The sequence below is a fragment of the Pleurodeles waltl genome, chromosome 10 (assembly GCF_031143425.1).
Source record: "Pleurodeles waltl isolate 20211129_DDA chromosome 10, aPleWal1.hap1.20221129, whole genome shotgun sequence".
NCBI classification, from domain to species: Eukaryota; Metazoa; Chordata; class Amphibia; order Caudata; family Salamandridae; genus Pleurodeles; species Pleurodeles waltl.
In genome coordinates, this window is record NC_090449.1 from 248,679,250 (window position 1) to 248,701,716 (window position 22,467).

The window sequence follows — 22,467 nt, forward strand, 5'->3', positions numbered from 1 at the left end:
CCCCAATGCATCTTGATAAATGCAGTCAGATTCATTTCACATTAACAAAAGTAATCCAAGTCTTTCACCTTAGTAGGTGCAGCAAGTGCTGTGTATCTCTGGACACGTGTTTCTGGGTTTCGCCCGTCATCAGCAGAGAGCAGCATATTTTGTGGGGTTGCTTGAAATGCCACCAAACGTCTTCTCAGGTTTATGTACCACTCTGGTGTGCAGGTGCCTCACCAAGGCTCGTCAGCCCGTTAGCTCAAGGGAGCCGTCATTCGACACAGTGCAAAAAAAAAAAAGGGAGCACACTGCCTCACACTCCAGCAAAAAGTTGGCCCCAATGCATCTTGATAAATGCAGTCAGATTCATTTCACATTAACAAAAGTAATCCAAGTCTTTCACCTTAGTAGGTGCAGCAAGTGCTGTGTATCTCTGGACACGTGTTTCTGGGTTTCGCCCGTCATCAGCAGAGAGCAGCATATTTTGTGGGGTTGCTTGAAATGCCACCAAACGTCTTCTCAGGTTTATGTACCACTCTGGTGTGCAGGTGCCTCACCAAGGCTCGTCAGCCCGTTAGCTCAAGGGAGCCGTCATTCGACACAGTGCAAAAAAAAAAAAGGGAGCACACTGCCTCACACTCCAGCAAAAAGTTGGCCCCAATGCATCTTGATAAATGCAGTCAGATTCATTTCACATTAACAAAAGTAATCCAAGTCTTTCACCTTAGTAGGTGCAGCAAGTGCTGTGTATCTCTGGACACGTGTTTCTGGGTTTCGCCCGTCATCAGCAGAGAGCAGCATATTTTGTGGGGTTGCTTGAAATGCCACCAAACGTCTTCTCAGGTTTAAGTACCACTCTGGTGTGCAGGTGCCTCACCAAGGCTCGTCAGCCCGTTAGCTCAAGGGAGCCGTCATTCGACACAGTGCAAAAAAAAAAAAGGGAGCACACTGCCTCACACTCCAGCAAAAAGTTGGCCCCAATGCATCTTGATAAATGCAGTCAGATTCATTTCACATTAACAAAAGTAATCCAAGTCTTTCACCTTAGTAGGTGCAGCAAGTGCTGTGTATCTCTGGACACGTGTTTCTGGGTTTCGCCCGTCATCAGCAGAGAGCAGCATATTTTGTGGGGTTGCTTGAAATGCCACCAAACGTCTTCTCAGGTTTATGTACCACTCTGGTGTGCAGGTGCCTCACCAAGGCTCGTCAGCCCGTTAGCTCAAGGGAGCCGTCATTCGACGCAGTGCAAAAAAAAAAAAGGGAGCACACTGCCTCACACTCCAGCAAAAAGTTGGCCCCAATGCATCTTGATAAATGCAGTCAGATTCATTTCACATTAACAAAAGTAATCCAAGTCTCTCACCTTAGTAGGTGCAGCAAGTGCTGTGTATCTCTGGACACGTGTTTCTGGGTTTCGCCCGTCATCAGCAGAGAGCAGCATATTTTGTGGGGTTGCTTGAAATGCCACCAAACGTCTTCTCAGGTTTATGTACCACTCTGGTGTGCAGGTGCCTCACCAAGGCTCGTCAGCCCGTTAGCTCAAGGGAGCCGTCATTCGACACAGTGCAAAAAAAAAAAAAAAAAGGGAGCACACTGCCTCACACTCCAGCAAAAAGTTGGCCCCAATGCATCTTGATAAATGCAGTCAGATTCATTTCACATTAACAAAAGTAATCCAAGTCTTTCACCTTAGTAGGTGCAGCAAGTGCTGTGTATCTCTGGACACGTGTTTCTGGGTTTCGCCCGTCATCAGCAGAGAGCAGCATATTTTGTGGGGTTGCTTGAAATGCCACCAAATGTCTTCTCAGGTTTATGTACCACTCTGGTGTGCAGGTGCCTCACCAAGGCTCGTCAGCCCGTTAGCTCAAGGGAGCCGTCATTCGACACAGTGCAAAAAAAAAAAAGGGAGCACACTGCCTCACACTCCAGCAAAAAGTTGGCCCCAATGCATCTTGATAAATGCAGTCAGATTCATTTCACATTAACAAAAGTAATCCAAGTCTTTCACCTTAGTAGGTGCAGCAAGTGCTGTGTATCTCTGGACACGTGTTTCTGGGTTTCGCCCGTCATCAGCAGAGAGCAGCATATTTTGTGGGGTTGCTTGAAATGCCACCAAACGTCTTCTCAGGTTTATGTACCACTCTGGTGTGCAGGTGCCTCACCAAGGCTCGTCAGCCCGTTAGCTCAAGGGAGCCGTCATTCGACACAGTGCAAAAAAAAAAAAAGGGAGCACACTGCCTCACACTCCAGCAAAAAGTTGGCCCCAATGCATCTTGATAAATGCAGTCAGATTCATTTCACATTAACAAAAGTAATCCAAGTCTTTCACCTTAGTAGGTGCAGCAAGTGCTGTGTATCTCTGGACACGTGTTTCTGGGTTTCGCCCGTCATCAGCAGAGAGCAGCATATTTTGTGGGGTTGCTTGAAATGCCACCAAACGTCTTCTCAGGTTTATGTACCACTCTGGTGTGCAGGTGCCTCACCAAGGCTCGTCAGCCCGTTAGCTCAAGGGAGCCGTCATTCGACACAGTGCAAAAAAAAAAAAAGGGAGCACACTGCCTCACACTCCAGCAAAAAGTTGGCCCCAATGCATCTTGATAAATGCAGTCAGATTCATTTCACATTAACAAAAGTAATCCAAGTCTTTCACCTTAGTAGGTGCAGCAAGTGCTGTGTATCTCTGGACACGTGTTTCTGGGTTTCGCCCGTCATCAGCAGAGAGCAGCATATTTTGTGGGGTTGCTTGAAATGCCACCAAACGTCTTCTCAGGTTTATGTACCACTCTGGTGTGCAGGTGCCTCACCAAGGCTCGTCAGCCCGTTAGCTCAAGGGAGCCGTCATTCGACACAGTGCAAAAAAAAAAAAAGGGAGCACACTGCCTCACACTCCAGCAAAAAGTTGGCCCCAATGCATCTTGATAAATACAGTCAGATTCATTTCACATTAACAAAAGTAATCCAAGTCTTTCACCTTAGTAGGTGCAGCAAGTGCTGTGTATCTCTGGACACGTGTTTCTGGGTTTCGCCCGTCATCAGCAGAGAGCAGCATATTTTGTGGGGTTGCTTGAAATGCCACCAAACGTCTTCTCAGGTTTATGTACCGCTCTGGTGTGCAGGTGCCTCACCAAGGCTCGTCAGCCCGTTAGCTCAAGGGAGCCGTCATTCGACACAGTGCAAAAAAAAAAAAGGGAGCACACTGCCTCACACTCCAGCAAAAAGTTGGCCCCAATGCATCTTGATAAATGCAGTCAGATTCATTTCACATTAACAAAAGTAATCCAAGTCTTTCACCTTAGTAGGTGCAGCAAGTGCTGTGTATCTCTGGACACGTGTTTCTGGGTTTCGCCCGTCATCAGCAGAGAGCAGCATATTTTGTGGGGTTGCTTGAAATGCCACCAAACGTCTTCTCAGGTTTATGTACCACTCTGGTGTGCAGGTGCCTCACCAAGGCTCGTCAGCCCGTTAGCTCAAGGGAGCCGTCATTCGACACAGTGCAAAAAAAAAAAAAAAGGGAGCACACTGCCTCACACTCCAGCAAAAAGTTGGCCCCAATGCATCTTGATAAATGCAGTCAGATTCATTTCACATTAACAAAAGTAATCCAAGTCTTTCACCTTAGTAGGTGCAGCAAGTGCTGTGTATCTCTGGACACGTGTTTCTGGGTTTCGCCCGTCATCAGCAGAGAGCAGCATATTTTGTGGGGTTGCTTGAGAGGCACCTGTGCGCCAGTGAGTGGTACATAAACCCGAGAAGACTTTTGGCGGCATTTCAAGCAACCCCACAGACTTGGCTGCTCTCTGCTGATGACGGGCTAAACCTAGAAACACGTGTCCAGAGATACACAGCACTTGCTGCACCTACTTAGGTGAAAGACTTTTGATTACTTTTTCAGCACAAAACGAAGTGACTGCATTTACCATGATGCATTGGGGCTAACTTTTTGCTTGAGTGTGAGGCAGTGTGCTCCCTTTTTTCTTTTTGTCCAATGACTGCTCCCTTGAGCTAACGAGCTGACGAGCTCTGGAGAGGCACCTGTGCGCCAGTGAGTGGTACATAAACCCGAGAAGACTTTTGGCGGCATTTCAAGCAACCCCACAGACTTGGCTGCTCTCTGCTGATGACGGGCTAAACCTAGAAACACGTGTCCAGAGATACACAGCACTTGCTGCACCTACTTAGGTGAAAGACTTTTGATTACTTTTTCAGCACAAAACGAAGTGACTGCATTTACCATGATGCATTGGGGCTAACTTTTTGCTTGAGTGTGAGGCAGTGTGCTCCCTTTTTTCTTTTTGTCCAATGACTGCTCCCTTGAGCTAACGAGCTGACGAGCTCTGGAGAGGCACCTGTGCGCCAGTGAGTGGTACATAAACCCGAGAAGACTTTTGGCGGCATTTCAAGCAACCCCACAGACTTGGCTGCTCTCTGCTGATGACGGGCTAAACCTAGAAACACGTGTCCAGAGATACACAGCACTTGCTGCACCTACTTAGGTGAAAGACTTTTGATTACTTTTTCAGCACAAAACGAAGTGACTGCATTTACCATGATGCATTGGGGCTAACTTTTTGCTTGAGTGTGAGGCAGTGTGCTCCCTTTTTTCTTTTTGTCCAATGACTGCTCCCTTGAGCTAACGAGCTGACGAGCTCTGGAGAGGCACCTGTGCGCCAGTGAGTGGTACATAAACCCGAGAAGACTTTTGGCGGCATTTCAAGCAACCCCACAGACTTGGCTGCTCTCTGCTGATGACGGGCTAAACCTAGAAACACGTGTCCAGAGATACACAGCACTTGCTGCACCTACTTAGGTGAAAGACTTTTGATTACTTTTTCAGCACAAAACGAAGTGACTGCATTTACCATGATGCATTGGGGCTAACTTTTTGCTTGAGTGTGAGGCAGTGTGCTCCCTTTTTTCTTTTTGTCCAATGACTGCTCCCTTGAGCTAACGAGCTGACGAGCTCTGGAGAGGCACCTGTGCGCCAGTGAGTGGTACATAAACCCGAGAAGACTTTTGGCGGCATTTCAAGCAACCCCACAGACTTGGCTGCTCTCTGCTGATGACGGGCTAAACCTAGAAACACGTGTCCAGAGATACACAGCACTTGCTGCACCTACTTAGGTGAAAGACTTTTGATTACTTTTTCAGCACAAAACGAAGTGACTGCATTTACCATGATGCATTGGGGCTAACTTTTTGCTTGAGTGTGAGGCAGTGTGCTCCCTTTTTTCTTTTTGTCCAATGACTGCTCCCTTGAGCTAACGAGCTGACGAGCTCTGGAGAGGCACCTGTGCGCCAGTGAGTGGTACATAAACCCGAGAAGACTTTTGGCGGCATTTCAAGCAACCCCACAGACTTGGCTGCTCTCTGCTGATGACGGGCTAAACCTAGAAACACGTGTCCAGAGATACACAGCACTTGCTGCACCTACTTAGGTGAAAGACTTTTGATTACTTTTTCAGCACAAAACGAAGTGACTGCATTTACCATGATGCATTGGGGCTAACTTTTTGCTTGAGTGTGAGGCAGTGTGCTCCCTTTTTTCTTTTTGTCCAATGACTGCTCCCTTGAGCTAACGAGCTGACGAGCTCTGGAGAGGCACCTGTGCGCCAGTGAGTGGTACATAAACCCGAGAAGACTTTTGGCGGCATTTCAAGCAACCCCACAGACTTGGCTGCTCTCTGCTGATGACGGGCTAAACCTAGAAACACGTGTCCAGAGATACACAGCACTTGCTGCACCTACTTAGGTGAAAGACTTTTGATTACTTTTTCAGCACAAAACGAAGTGACTGCATTTACCATGATGCATTGGGGCTAACTTTTTGCTTGAGTGTGAGGCAGTGTGCTCCCTTTTTTCTTTTTGTCCAATGACTGCTCCCTTGAGCTAACGAGCTGACGAGCTCTGGAGAGGCACCTGTGCGCCAGTGAGTGGTACATAAACCCGAGAAGACTTTTGGCGGCATTTCAAGCAACCCCACAGACTTGGCTGCTCTCTGCTGATGACGGGCTAAACCTAGAAACACGTGTCCAGAGATACACAGCACTTGCTGCACCTACTTAGGTGAAAGACTTTTGATTACTTTTTCAGCACAAAACGAAGTGACTGCATTTACCATGATGCATTGGGGCTAACTTTTTGCTTGAGTGTGAGGCAGTGTGCTCCCTTTTTTCTTTTTGTCCAATGACTGCTCCCTTGAGCTAACGAGCTGACGAGCTCTGGAGAGGCACCTGTGCGCCAGTGAGTGGTACATAAACCCGAGAAGACTTTTGGCGGCATTTCAAGCAACCCCACAGACTTGGCTGCTCTCTGCTGATGACGGGCTAAACCTAGAAACACGTGTCCAGAGATACACAGCACTTGCTGCACCTACTTAGGTGAAAGACTTTTGATTACTTTTTCAGCACAAAACGAAGTGACTGCATTTACCATGATGCATTGGGGCTAACTTTTTGCTTGAGTGTGAGGCAGTGTGCTCCCTTTTTTCTTTTTGTCCAATGACTGCTCCCTTGAGCTAACGAGCTGACGAGCTCTGGAGAGGCACCTGTGCGCCAGTGAGTGGTACATAAACCCGAGAAGACTTTTGGCGGCATTTCAAGCAACCCCACAGACTTGGCTGCTCTCTGCTGATGACGGGCTAAACCTAGAAACACGTGTCCAGAGATACACAGCACTTGCTGCACCTACTTAGGTGAAAGACTTTTGATTACTTTTTCAGCACAAAACGAAGTGACTGCATTTACCATGATGCATTGGGGCTAACTTTTTGCTTGAGTGTGAGGCAGTGTGCTCCCTTTTTTCTTTTTGTCCAATGACTGCTCCCTTGAGCTAACGAGCTGACGAGCTCTGGAGAGGCACCTGTGCGCCAGTGAGTGGTACATAAACCCGAGAAGACTTTTGGCGGCATTTCAAGCAACCCCACAGACTTGGCTGCTCTCTGCTGATGACGGGCTAAACCTAGAAACACGTGTCCAGAGATACACAGCACTTGCTGCACCTACTTAGGTGAAAGACTTTTGATTACTTTTTCAGCACAAAACGAAGTGACTGCATTTACCATGATGCATTGGGGCTAACTTTTTGCTTGAGTGTGAGGCAGTGTGCTCCCTTTTTTCTTTTTGTCCAATGACTGCTCCCTTGAGCTAACGAGCTGACGAGCTCTGGAGAGGCACCTGTGCGCCAGTGAGTGGTACATAAACCCGAGAAGACTTTTGGCGGCATTTCAAGCAACCCCACAGACTTGGCTGCTCTCTGCTGATGACGGGCTAAACCTAGAAACACGTGTCCAGAGATACACAGCACTTGCTGCACCTACTTAGGTGAAAGACTTTTGATTACTTTTTCAGCACAAAACGAAGTGACTGCATTTACCATGATGCATTGGGGCTAACTTTTTGCTTGAGTGTGAGGCAGTGTGCTCCCTTTTTTCTTTTTGTCCAATGACTGCTCCCTTGAGCTAACGAGCTGACGAGCTCTGGAGAGGCACCTGTGCGCCAGTGAGTGGTACATAAACCCGAGAAGACTTTTGGCGGCATTTCAAGCAACCCCACAGACTTGGCTGCTCTCTGCTGATGACGGGCTAAACCTAGAAACACGTGTCCAGAGATACACAGCACTTGCTGCACCTACTTAGGTGAAAGACTTTTGATTACTTTTTCAGCACAAAACGAAGTGACTGCATTTACCATGATGCATTGGGGCTAACTTTTTGCTTGAGTGTGAGGCAGTGTGCTCCCTTTTTTCTTTTTGTCCAATGACTGCTCCCTTGAGCTAACGAGCTGACGAGCTCTGGAGAGGCACCTGTGCGCCAGTGAGTGGTACATAAACCCGAGAAGACTTTTGGCGGCATTTCAAGCAACCCCACAGACTTGGCTGCTCTCTGCTGATGACGGGCTAAACCTAGAAACACGTGTCCAGAGATACACAGCACTTGCTGCACCTACTTAGGTGAAAGACTTTTGATTACTTTTCAGCACAAAACGAAGTGACTGCATTTACCATGATGCATTGGGGCTAACTTTTTGCTTGAGTGTGAGGCAGTGTGCTCCCTTTTTTCTTTTTGTCCAATGACTGCTCCCTTGAGCTAACGAGCTGACGAGCTCTGGAGAGGCACCTGTGCGCCAGTGAGTGGTACATAAACCCGAGAAGACTTTTGGCGGCATTTCAAGCAACCCCACAGACTTGGCTGCTCTCTGCTGATGACGGGCTAAACCTAGAAACACGTGTCCAGAGATACACAGCACTTGCTGCACCTACTTAGGTGAAAGACTTTTGATTACTTTTTCAGCACAAAACGAAGTGACTGCATTTACCATGATGCATTGGGGCTAACTTTTTGCTTGAGTGTGAGGCAGTGTGCTCCCTTTTTTCTTTTTGTCCAATGACTGCTCCCTTGAGCTAACAAGCTGACGAGCTCTGGAGAGGCACCTGTGCGCCAGTGAGTGGTACATAAACCCGAGAAGACTTTTGGCGGCATTTCAAGCAACCCCACAGACTTGGCTGCTCTCTGCTGATGACGGGCTAAACCTAGAAACACGTGTCCAGAGATACACAGCACTTGCTGCACCTACTTAGGTGAAAGACTTTTGATTACTTTTTCAGCACAAAACGAAGTGACTGCATTTACCATGATGCATTGGGGCTAACTTTTTGCTTGAGTGTGAGGCAGTGTGCTCCCTTTTTTCTTTTTGTCCAATGACTGCTCCCTTGAGCTAACGAGCTGACGAGCTCTGGAGAGGCACCTGTGCGCCAGTGAGTGGTACATAAACCCGAGAAGACTTTTGGCGGCATTTCAAGCAACCCCACAGACTTGGCTGCTCTCTGCTGATGACGGGCTAAACCTAGAAACACGTGTCCAGAGATACACAGCACTTGCTGCACCTACTTAGGTGAAAGACTTTTGATTACTTTTTCAGCACAAAACGAAGTGACTGCATTTACCATGATGCATTGGGGCTAACTTTTTGCTTGAGTGTGAGGCAGTGTGCTCCCTTTTTTCTTTTTGTCCAATGACTGCTCCCTTGAGCTAACGAGCTGACGAGCTCTGGAGAGGCACCTGTGCGCCAGTGAGTGGTACATAAACCCGAGAAGACTTTTGGCGGCATTTCAAGCAACCCCACAGACTTGGCTGCTCTCTGCTGATGACGGGCTAAACCTAGAAACACGTGTCCAGAGATACACAGCACTTGCTGCACCTACTTAGGTGAAAGACTTTTGATTACTTTTTCAGCACAAAACGAAGTGACTGCATTTACCATGATGCATTGGGGCTAACTTTTTGCTTGAGTGTGAGGCAGTGTGCTCCCTTTTTTCTTTTTGTCCAATGACTGCTCCCTTGAGCTAACGAGCTGACGAGCTCTGGAGAGGCACCTGTGCGCCAGTGAGTGGTACATAAACCCGAGAAGACTTTTGGCGGCATTTCAAGCAACCCCACAGACTTGGCTGCTCTCTGCTGATGACGGGCTAAACCTAGAAACACGTGTCCAGAGATACACAGCACTTGCTGCACCTACTTAGGTGAAAGACTTTTGATTACTTTTTCAGCACAAAACGAAGTGACTGCATTTACCATGATGCATTGGGGCTAACTTTTTGCTTGAGTGTGAGGCAGTGTGCTCCCTTTTTTCTTTTTGTCCAATGACTGCTCCCTTGAGCTAACGAGCTGACGAGCTCTGGAGAGGCACCTGTGCGCCAGTGAGTGGTACATAAACCCGAGAAGACTTTTGGCGGCATTTCAAGCAACCCCACAGACTTGGCTGCTCTCTGCTGATGACGGGCTAAACCTAGAAACACGTGTCCAGAGATACACAGCACTTGCTGCACCTACTTAGGTGAAAGACTTTTGATTACTTTTTCAGCACAAAACGAAGTGACTGCATTTACCATGATGCATTGGGGCTAACTTTTTGCTTGAGTGTGAGGCAGTGTGCTCCCTTTTTTCTTTTTGTCCAATGACTGCTCCCTTGAGCTAACGAGCTGACGAGCTCTGGAGAGGCACCTGTGCGCCAGTGAGTGGTACATAAACCCGAGAAGACTTTTGGCGGCATTTCAAGCAACCCCACAGACTTGGCTGCTCTCTGCTGATGACGGGCTAAACCTAGAAACACGTGTCCAGAGATACACAGCACTTGCTGCACCTACTTAGGTGAAAGACTTTTGATTACTTTTTCAGCACAAAACGAAGTGACTGCATTTACCATGATGCATTGGGGCTAACTTTTTGCTTGAGTGTGAGGCAGTGTGCTCCCTTTTTTCTTTTTGTCCAATGACTGCTCCCTTGAGCTAACGAGCTGACGAGCTCTGGAGAGGCACCTGTGCGCCAGTGAGTGGTACATAAACCCGAGAAGACTTTTGGCGGCATTTCAAGCAACCCCACAGACTTGGCTGCTCTCTGCTGATGACGGGCTAAACCTAGAAACACGTGTCCAGAGATACACAGCACTTGCTGCACCTATTTAGGTGAAAGACTTTTGATTACTTTTTCAGCACAAAACGAAGTGACTGCATTTACCATGATGCATTGGGGCTAACTTTTTGCTTGAGTGTGAGGCAGTGTGCTCCCTTTTTTCTTTTTGTCCAATGACTGCTCCCTTGAGCTAACGAGCTGACGAGCTCTGGAGAGGCACCTGTGCGCCAGTGAGTGGTACATAAACCCGAGAAGACTTTTGGCGGCATTTCAAGCAACCCCACAGACTTGGCTGCTCTCTGCTGATGACGGGCTAAACCTAGAAACACGTGTCCAGAGATACACAGCACTTGCTGCACCTACTTAGGTGAAAGACTTTTGATTACTTTTTCAGCACAAAACGAAGTGACTGCATTTACCATGATGCATTGGGGCTAACTTTTTGCTTGAGTGTGAGGCAGTGTGCTCCCTTTTTTCTTTTTGTCCAATGACTGCTCCCTTGAGCTAACGAGCTGACGAGCTCTGGAGAGGCACCTGTGCGCCAGTGAGTGGTACATAAACCCGAGAAGACTTTTGGCGGCATTTCAAGCAACCCCACAGACTTGGCTGCTCTCTGCTGATGACGGGCTAAACCTAGAAACACGTGTCCAGAGATACACAGCACTTGCTGCACCTACTTAGGTGAAAGACTTTTGATTACTTTTTCAGCACAAAACGAAGTGACTGCATTTACCATGATGCATTGGGGCTAACTTTTTGCTTGAGTGTGAGGCAGTGTGCTCCCTTTTTTCTTTTTGTCCAATGACTGCTCCCTTGAGCTAACGAGCTGACGAGCTCTGGAGAGGCACCTGTGCGCCAGTGAGTGGTACATAAACCCGAGAAGACTTTTGGCGGCATTTCAAGCAACCCCACAGACTTGGCTGCTCTCTGCTGATGACGGGCTAAACCTAGAAACACGTGTCCAGAGATACACAGCACTTGCTGCACCTACTTAGGTGAAAGACTTTTGATTACTTTTTCAGCACAAAACGAAGTGACTGCATTTACCATGATGCATTGGGGCTAACTTTTTGCTTGAGTGTGAGGCAGTGTGCTCCCTTTTTTCTTTTTGTCCAATGACTGCTCCCTTGAGCTAACGAGCTGACGAGCTCTGGAGAGGCACCTGTGCGCCAGTGAGTGGTACATAAACCCGAGAAGACTTTTGGCGGCATTTCAAGCAACCCCACAGACTTGGCTGCTCTCTGCTGATGACGGGCTAAACCTAGAAACACGTGTCCAGAGATACACAGCACTTGCTGCACCTACTTAGGTGAAAGACTTTTGATTACTTTTTCAGCACAAAACGAAGTGACTGCATTTACCATGATGCATTGGGGCTAACTTTTTGCTTGAGTGTGAGGCAGTGTGCTCCCTTTTTTCTTTTTGTCCAATGACTGCTCCCTTGAGCTAACGAGCTGACGAGCTCTGGAGAGGCACCTGTGCACCAGTGAGTGGTACATAAACCCGAGAAGACTTTTGGCGGCATTTCAAGCAACCCCACAGACTTGGCTGCTCTCTGCTGATGACGGGCTAAACCTAGAAACACGTGTCCAGAGATACACAGCACTTGCTGCACCTACTTAGGTGAAAGACTTTTGATTACTTTTTCAGCACAAAACGAAGTGACTGCATTTACCATGATGCATTGGGGCTAACTTTTTGCTTGAGTGTGAGGCAGTGTGCTCCCTTTTTTCTTTTTATCCTCTGTAGTGTACAAGCCATGAGTTTGAATCCCAACAAGGCCATTTCAGCCTGCTAGTCCTTTCAGGAACAGTAAATTGACTACCATTAAAATGGGTAATAAGTCATATTATTTACAACATTTACATATGGCAGAAGTGAGGTATTAAGCACTATCACCTGGGCTTTTCCTCTGCTAACGCAAAAGGGGCCGCAGTCCGGTATTCAAATCAGATTATTACTCAGTCCCCGAAGATAATAAACTGGGAATGGTAATGGTGAGTACACAGAATAGTACCTCTACCAGTCCCACAGTTCTTTGTTACATGCTTCATCACAGCTGCAAGTTACCAAATAATCAAGACTAAAAGCAATCATCCTCTCTACTCTGCACAACAAGTGGAGTCGTATAATAGCTGATCAGTGAACGGTGCTATGGGCCTTGTAAGACATAGGAAACTTGAAAAGCTGCTATACAAATGTCAGTACAATAAAATTCACACTAGGCTTGACAACATGAAAGGTCTTCGTTTAATATCACAGGATTTATGCCGGTTTCCTGGAGTGATGAAACAGTCTGATGTAAATGTGCTAAAGGGTTGCCACAGTTTGGCAGATCGTTTCCTGAATTTGAATACATTTCGGATGTCAGATTGTAGCTGTAATGTCAGACTCTGATATTAATTGCTGAAGGTATGTCACAATCTTCCAAGCTTTTGATGCACTTATGTACATTTCTGATGTTACAATGTGATGTTAGTTTCCTATAGTGATATCCGAGTGTGTCAACATCTTGGACTATTATCACAGTCCTATTTCAGGATCATAGCATTATTACAAAGTTTCTCAATTTTTCTGAGTGATGTTTCAAAGTGAGGAAAGGTTTTTGAAGTGATGCCAAAAGGTGATGTTTAATTTTCAGCATTATGATTCCTGAAGTGTTGTCACAGTCTGAGGCTTGTTTTTGGGAATGGTTTTGCATGATGATGACTGGTATCCGAGTTGTGTCAAAGTCTAGTTTCTTTTTTCAGGAGTCTCGCAAACGTGTGATACTAACTACCTGACCACAGTCTGACATGAATATCCTATAGGGATGTCAGTATCTGTTGGGTATCTCTTATGAGGTCAAACTTAATGTCAGTTTCTTGTAGTGATGTCACAGTATGGTGTCAAGTTGCTTGTGTATTGTCACAGCCTGAGATAAGGTTTCTGTACTAATGCTAGTCTGGCATCTGCACCATTATATGATGGCACAACTTGACATCAGGTTTCTGAAATAATGTCCCGGACTGACTTTAGATTCTTATTCTGATGTCAAAGTCTGATCTCAGTTTCTTGTAGTGATGTAAGAGTATGATGCAAGGTTGCTGGTACGATTGGTATTTGGAGCAGGATAGTGTTCATGATGGCATGGTACAGCTTCACATCAGGTTTCTGCAATGATGTTACAGTTTGATACCAGAGTTATCACAATATAAGGTCTGGAGTTATGTTACAGTCTTGATACCAGACTTGTGTGATGTGGTGTCTTGTCAGATTCCATGAGTGATATTCTGTCATTTTTCTTGAGGCTAGCCGTAGTTTGACATTATACTCTTGAAGTGATGTCATCATCAGACATAGTTTCCCTGAAGTGAAGTCACAGACAATGCAGTGTGACATCAATAGAGGAAAGGTGTTGCTGTTAACATAAGTGTAGTGTTACTACTTTTTTGTGTAGCTCAGATGTCTCCCACCAGTTGACCGCGAGCTACCAGTAGCTCCCAGACACCTTCAGATTAACTCACAGTACTGAGTTCATTTATGAATAAGCCCAAGGTTGAATTTTCCTTTTAAAGTTAAGGGAAGGTTGTGTTTATTTTACATTACTATCATCAGACTGCAAATAGAAGGGCCTGATAATAAGCAGTGCTCGGTCAGACTTATGACCTAGTCTGAGTCTAGGGCACAGATAGGGCACAGAGGTGAACAACTGAAGCACTGAAATATTTAACTCTTTAATAAAAATCCTTGTCAACTCAATATTGACAAAAGTCCTTGTCAACCCAATATTGAAGCTGTGAACAAACTGATGTTTCTGAATGCATGCAAATGGGGGAAAATAAAAATGAAAAGCTACCTTAATGTTTAAGTTACCTCTTCATTTTAATTTTTTTCCATTTCAAAGTGTTGCATCAACACACAGCAGGCCACTTGCTCCCTGTGGCCTGTAGACACTGTGCCATAAGCACAACTGAAAACTACAGCCATTTTTTGAATGAGAGAAAGTAAAAGTACAGAAAAAAAATCTATATTATGAACATGTTTGCAGAATATTTTTTCTGCACTTTAAATTTCTCCCATTTTAAAAGAAAATGATTGTATATTTGTATTGTACATGTAACTATGCCACATATGGCAAACAAATATGTCATGTGCTGCAAGTACATACAACACTGGCTCTCAGTCAACCATACGAAGATATCCCATGTATACACCCACATGATCATACATCCCCAAAGACCACACTTTCACTGCCACACATGGTAGCTCAGTCGTAGTGTCCCTCGTTAAAGTATTTTGTTCAAACCACAGTATCTGGCTCTTTGAACACTAGCCCTAAAGTCAATGAAGCTGGGCATGGGGATGCATGATAATGCAAGAGTTGTTTAGGCTTCAGGAGCTCACTGTAATTTTCACTGATCAGAAGTAGCTCTCACTAAGGAAAAGATTTGAAGACCCCTGGGGTAGCTCCAGTAAATAAATGGCATCAATATATTTAAATAGGGATCACTGAAAAAGACTCCCTTTTAAAGTGATTTTAACACAATACATGGTTTTGAAGCGTGTTTATGGCTGACTGTTCTTCAGAGTGTACAAGTAACTCACAACTTCCACCAAGTGACCATCTCCAAATGACTCTCTAAACTAGCTGGGGTGTTTGTATCTCATAGCAACACCCATATCACCATAAGTTTTGTCTTAAAAAGTTGACAGGATTGGTATTCTCCCCTTCTGTCCACATATCTTCCTTGTAACATCTTTTATTCCCTCCATTCCCCTCCGAATACGGCTGTCTTTTCCTTACCTCACAATATTAGATGCTCTATTCCTCCTTCCAAGCAGTCGTGCTTAAACATTTTTCATAGTAAGCCGTCAGTGTTATATCAATGAAGTTATATGGATTGAGAAAAGCCCAAGTCTCACTCAAAGGAAAAGTGTAGCACATGAGCTACGCCCATTCGGCAGGAGAATGGTAAGGGTGTAGTATGTAGCTCATAGTTGTTTTGGGGCACACTGTAGCACATATATTACTAAAGCATGATGTGGTAGTGCCTGTAATTTATAGGCAGCACATTTTCCATTGAAATGACCACTAAATTTGCAAAGTCATACATTTTCATTGACACAGTTATATAGCGCACAAAGAATATTATGCAGAAAACGGGTTTCAGCAAATATTTATTATTTATGCATCATCTAGTACCTTGATTTGTTTTGAGTCCACTAAAATATTTGTTTCCATCATGCTTCAGAAGTAAAAATGTGCTTTGTTTGTGCTTTTGTAAATGCCCATAAATTTTGAAATATTTGTACTGTTGAATTGCAGCTATTAAAACGCTGTTGCGTGTTAGAAAAAAACACATCCTACAGCCTTTCTTTTCAGACTGCTGGAACCCCAGCAAGATTGTCACGTAGTTCACTTTACATAAGCCAATTACTTCCCAGCCAGAAAAAGAAATGCAAACTCCAATATCCATGATAGAAGTATTAGCAGTAATTTGTTAGAAAATATACCCTGGCATTTGACCTCTGCTTTTAAACACAACAAATGTGACAGATAAAAAAAATTAAAGGGACCTTTATTGCTCATTAATCTTCTGAACTGCTACATGGGTGTTTTATGATTGCTGCAGCACACTCACGCGCCTACTTCCAGCGCCCCTGCCTTCCACAAAAGTCCAAGTCTTTTCTTTTGTGCCTGTGTGAAACCTCTGCTTCCCCTTCATCTCTGTCTAGTTCCTTCCCGTTCAATCTCCGATTTTCCATCCTCTTGCAATCATTTGCTTCACCTCTTTCCTCTCGAATTCTGGCCGTCCCTCCTACCATCTCTTTCTTTGATGATTTAATGTACCCTCTTTTTCAGCAGCTGTTGTTGCTAGCCAGTCACTCTAAGTCTCTTGTGATTGGCCACCTTCCTGGAGAACGTCACTTCCTGCATATAAAAGACTATCTGCGCGGCGTAGAGCCGCAGAGAAGTGTCGCTGCTGCCAGGGGTAGGGCGGAATGTTAGAGCGGCGGTGCCGGGACCCAGGGGCGTAGGAGCCGGCAGAGCGGGCTCTGGGACACGGACAGAAACACTGTTATTCCTAAACATCTTGTTCCGTACTCGGACATCGCCACCGGCAGCCATTGCAGAGCAAATCATTGTGAGCAAGGACAGAGCGCCGACAGCAAGAGGGACAAAGGAGGCGAGTGCAAGGTGAGGCAGGGCAGAAACGTGTGTGTATGGCAGTGTCAGTGTGCAGTCGCCAGTTGTGCATTAATTCCAGTGGTCAACTATCCCTGAATCACCTTCAGCCTGGGTAATAATGAATGTTGTACACGCGCCTAGATGTGCAACAATTGGACCATGTGTTAATTATGCTTGATGTGAAGCAGTGAGGTGTTGTGCATATGCCTCGATGTGCAACGTTATGCCTCTGTGAGTCAACGTCTGTGTGGTAAAGGTGTCGTGTGTTCAGGGCTGCAACGAGCAGCAATGCACTAAAGCGCAAACCCACGTTGCAGCACTGCGATCGTATGTATGCATGACCTCCCAGTGTACAGCACTGCACATTTCGGCACCCCTGTGCTCACTTCAAACCTACCTGCCTTTCCTGAAGCATGGTACTCTTCAGTGTACAGCAGTGGCAACGTATATGAGCATCATTGCGCACGCCGTGGCTCCCAGTGTGCAGTAATTTAATTTAATTGCATGGTTCTCTGCTTGAGTTTTCAGTCTGAAGCTACGGTGTAATAATGCCTGCGTTCCATTCTCTGCAGCAATTGGATTGTGTGCACGAATCCGGGCATCCAACAGAGCAATCGCGCATGTGACTCTGAGAAGCACTGCAGTCACGTAAATGGCCCTCATTGTGCAGCAGTGGCAATGCTTGCACCTGAGCCTGTGGTGTGTGTGTGCTAGCATCGGTATTGCAAATATGACTGTAAATTTGCTGCAATACGATTACATCTGCTTGGTCCTCAGTTCGGATGAGCGCATTTTTATGATGTGACAGTAATCATCCGGTGCATTAATGTGTGCTTTGTGTATGCACGCGCGTCGCTGTTTAGGAATCGGAACCCGTCTCTGCGTACACAGCGGCATCCCCGTGTGCATTCTTGAGCATCGGCTTGTAACGCGCCCGAATTATGTCACTGGCCCTCCTGTGTAATCAGCTGGCATCATTTGTTCATAGATACCCATGTTCATCACCGCAATCGCATATGATCTCTCGTTTAACGATGCACCAGTGCACCACTTGTTGGACACTGCTTGTGACCGTACGGTCTCGTTGCAGTTACACTCACGGGGCTCGATGTTCAGCCATCGCCACAAGTATACAGTCGTGAGAGGGGATTAAAAATGACTGGTAACTGCTGCCGTAGTCGCGTGTTTGAGCCCAGGATGCTTTATGCTCGTGTACGAGTCGGGGTGTGTTTATAAATGTATCAGCACGTGAATGTGAGGCAATTTCCGCTGCACAAACATTCTACACACTTTATAGATGAAGACAGTAATAGACGAACAACGCAACACAACAAGGGCGTTGATAAAGGCCAGACGCTGCTGCATTGCCCATCACTGCAGGACGGTTGCGGAGCGCGAGACCCTGCTTCTGGCAGAACTCAAACAGACCATATGTACTGAGCACTGCGCACTTCCAGCAGGATCACCACAGATCTAACAAGCTGGTCTCGGGAACACCCGGAAATGTGAGTTTGAGTATTCAGCGCCCCATCGTCAGTGTGCATTAAGTGTGAAAATACTCCAGTAATCCTCTGTGGGTAATTCTGCATACACCCCGTGTGCAATAATGGCCTCAGTGCCGTCTTTACACGGGCCTTGCCGAACAGCATTTCGTTAGAGGCGTGGTTGGTGTTTCACCAGCAACCTTAGTCAGTGACCAAAAAGCAGAATATCTGACCCCAGTGGCCTTCACTTCTGAATCATGCAAGCGATACTGACTAACGTGATAACATTCTGTCTGCGCACTACAGTGACCAACATTTCACACAAAACTATTTTTCGGAGTCCTGCCTATCAATGCTGTCGAATGAATGTCTTGGGAGTGCATAGGGGTCAGGCACTGGCCGTGCACATATTTTACAGTTATGATTGCGGACCTGTCGTGCTCCTGAGCCGCGGTGGCCAACACTGCAGAGATGTTATGCATTAGTGTTAGTGACAATCATGTGTATCCCTGTGATTTGAACCGCAGACATAATCGTACATATTACTGCCTAAAGACCAGAGAGTCAGAAACATTCGTCTGTTATTCCACTGATTAATACTGCAGATTCTAGCGCTGCAAGTATTGTGTGAGGCCCGTAAACCAGCACTGTATATTTATATCTCAACGGAACAACATATACTGCAGACTTTGTACAACTCTCGGTGACCAACAGCGCAAACGTGCGGCAGTGCTTGGCATGTTAAATCCGGCGTGACCAAAAACCGCATCCTTACCTGAGCAACCAACTTTGCAGAAATAAAGTCCCTGGGCTTCTGTGCCTAACGTTTAAGGAATCGCCGTGCCGCACTGCAAGTTGTGTTAGTCGTATGCTGTACCCCTGCTCTCCTATGTGCAGGAGCCAGAGTGTGCATCGCTGGATTGTAACAAAACATGCCCTAAAAGCTCTAACATTATTGTAAAAGTTCAAGGCCATTGGCCATTGGCCAAAGGCACTGTAATGTGACATGAGTACAAGTCTTCGTGTCTAAAACTTGATCTGTGTCCACATTGCCACTATGGAAGTGCGCCCATCAGTCACAGTGTCCTACAAACACATGTATTATTGTATTATAGGGGTTCATACCCCTTTTTAGGATTTCAAGGTCATTATCCTACAGGCAGCACACTGACCTGAGTAGTTGTTGTGGAGGTGACAGTGGTTGGCAGATTGTTGAATTGCAGTGTGACCTTATGTGGACAGCATTTTGGTGTCGAGTGATTGACCAGAGTGGAGCTCTTTCATGTTTTGGGTTGCTGTGTGTGGGCATGTGATAGTGGGAAGAGGTGTGAGGGATAATACACATGGAGTTTATAATAATGTATCATTGTTCCTGAATTGAATGAGTCTCTATAGAATACATCCAGCTGTGGCAGAGGATCAGTGGGTCGTTGGTAGCGTTTGCCTTTGGGGACCCAGCGAAGTTCTTGAAGGATTGGCTTAATTTGTACCAATGGACAAAGATGCAGAAGGTTCTCTTGCTGCAGAAATATGGATCCGTTGAACTTTAACTAGTTAGAGCGAAGTTTCTTCGTACAGATAATTTGCATTGTCTTTTCACAACATAACAAGTGGCCAGTGGTTCCTGCAGCTAGCCTGGGTGTGTGGTGATGCGTCACATGGTACCCACTGTGCATGTGCTTCTTGTGACTCGATTTCCTTGAAGCACCAGTGATAGGTTGACTTCGAAGGCCATTCATAAATTTTCTTTATTTGATGCTATGGTGGGGTCTCTGATTGCCTGGGGTTTATAATTGTAGGTTGATAGTTTCTCCGTTGCTCACAGGTCAGAATCACATTTTTGGAGGATCTGTTTAAGATGGTTACACATCATCCTTTCATTAGTGGCACAGAAACTATGATCAAGTCCTGATGATTTTGGACCCTTTGGGTGTTCTAATTTTGCAATGATTTGAATATTGTCAGTATCATCTTAGCAGGTTAGGTGGGATGGTCTGATCAGGTCTACTAGGGACATGCGCTAAAAGTTGAATAGGAGTGGGTAGATAATGCACCCTTGGGATGCTTCAGTGTGTAGTCAGTGGACTTGATATTAGGGAGCGGGCAATGAAACTATGTCTGCCTTGGAGTTAAGAGCGGTTGCAGTTTGCTACTTCCCTATATGCTAGGGCTGTCTGTTCTCAAAAGTAAAATATAGTGGTGGACTACATCAAAAGCAGCAGATAGGTCCAGCAGTAGTAGTGCTGCCACTCTGTTTCCATCCCCAATTGTTTTGAGACTGTCCTATACATGTATTCGACTGGATTCCATACCTGTACCAGAGAAGAAGCATGTTGGGTGATCACAGTAGTTTATCTGTTCTGAAAAGTGGAGTGTTTTTGTAGCACCTCTTTCAATTTGTTTTCTAAGAATGAGCTGTTGGAGATTTGTTGCTAGTTTGTTTGAAGGATTTTTTTTTTTTTGATATGCAGTCTGATGAAGCTGGCCTTGACTGCAGTGAGGAACGTTCCAGTGGCAAGGGAATTTTTGAGGATATCTCGTACCCCACAGGCAACGAATGGAGTAAGATGTTTCTGAACTTGCATTTCAGCGAGTGGTCTGATGAACATCTGCATGGCTTGCTTGTCTTTACCAGAACTGGTTAAAAAACGCTTAAAATTGTTGTCTGTTCATGCCATTTCATTGTTCATCATATTCTTCAAAGGCTGGATGTTTTGTGGTCTTGCTCATGCAGTAATCCTCCAGCTTCCTTGTTGTGGAAGCAAGCTTATTTGCAATGACATTGCAGAAGACTCGTGAGTGTGGTTTTTGGTGGTGTCTACTCTGGGTTGCGGTTTTCTGAAAGGCTCTTATGTAGTTCCTTTGATTTGGAGGTCCGTATGGACTGATGAAGAGTTTTCATTTTTGATATTTGTTGTATATCCTGCTTAGATGTTGGAGGTGTCTTTTTAACAATTAAGTTTTTCAGTTTTTTTCTTCCATAAATGTTGTAGAAAGCCTTGTTTTATGTTTCGCTTCTTCATGTTTTTTTGTTGAGCCAAAGTGTGCTATTTTGGTGCTTAGGATATGAGTGTGTTCTCGGCTACTAGTTTATCAAGGCATTTGAAGCTCATATTGTAGAACCATTTGACTTCTGGCATTTATTAGTAGAAATGTCTTGATGAGGTGGGTAGCTAGGGTTGATTTTTCTTCTAATGATTATAGGTAGTTTTATTGGTTACTTGTCCACTAATAGGAGGGTTGCAATTGAATTAGAGGGCCTTAGAATGGCAGTGGAAAGTCTTGTAGAATTGGAAAAGGTGAGTTTTGAGTCTTTTGTAGGTCTTGTTTTTACAGTGGAGCTGTCAAACGGACCTATTGCTAACCACATACATAAAGTTGCCTTTGATACTGCTCCATTCAGGCATTGGCTTTCTTCGACCAGCGTCTTTCAGCCATTACCGTGAGATTTTGCAAGCCATGTCTTGGCTCAGCCCACTGAAGTATTTTCTCTCCCTAATGCTACTGGCTCTTCAAGTGTATCCTTACACTTTCAATCAAGTGCTTGCACTGAATTGTGTGATGGACTTTTTACAGCTGTTGGAGTTGTCTCCCTTTCGTTTGTTGCATTAAGACCAGGCTGTTGGTTTTGCCAGTGCTTATTTCTGAATGGCAGGAGATTTTTTTTTTAATGATTTGAATGTTATATCCATCAGATCAGAGATCTGGTAACATATAATTTTGCTGCTGGTTGGAGGGAGCAGTATTGTGTACATGTGTCATTGTGTCTGATGGGAGACGTTTCAACTGCCAGGGAGTGTATTTGCATGTGTTTGCCTTGCACACGCACTGCATAGAAGCTGATCCCTGGTGATCCTTCTGTGTCTGACGGTCGTAGGTCAAGTCCACCCTCACCCACTTTCTTTTGTTGATCTTCAAGACACTTGCTCGTGCATTGCTGTAATGTAACTCCACCTTCGTGGTAAGTTTATTTATGGAGCGAGAATCCTCTGTTGGGAATTCTGAACAACTGGTGTGCCAGAAAGAAAGCTGCCCCGTTTGAGAACAAACAGCATCGGCCCTGCAGAATGGTGTTCTTTTGTGTCTAAACAGTGTGTTTGGTTTTTGCTTGGTGCACGTTTTCTCGAAGAAACACAAAAGGTTGCTTTTTCCAGTATCGCGGATTTGCGCATAATTGCTTTAGTGGAAGGAATGGATGTATGACGCTGTGTGGCCCTCGCCTCACCATTCCATCATGCCAGCTGTGTCCCTTGGGGTCCTCCCCCCCCCCCTCTGGGCTTGAGGGTTCCGCAGTATAACTACATTTTGATAGCTTAGTTCTCTGCCCATCTCATCCCTCCTCCTGGAGTTAATAAAGTGCGCATATTTCGGTCCCTACCTTTAAGGATCATTTAGCTGTCAGTCCCCACAGACTCTACTGG

The 22,467-nt window shown here is 45.6% G+C and overlaps 1 protein-coding gene across 2 annotated transcripts in view; it reads left to right on the forward strand.

Moving 5' to 3' along the window:
• Positions 1-16,430: 16,430 nt before the first annotated feature.
• SNN (stannin) overlaps positions 16,431-22,467 on the forward strand; it is an 85,851-nt gene continuing 79,814 nt past the window's right edge. The window contains exons 1-2 of one of the 2 annotated variants that reach the window (XM_069210330.1): positions 16,433-16,571; positions 20,518-20,608. The gene's annotated coding sequence lies outside the window, so the exon portion shown is untranslated. Of the gene's footprint in view, positions 16,572-20,517; positions 20,609-22,467 lie in introns of both variants that reach the window. The other variant, XM_069210329.1, reaches the window with a different exon arrangement.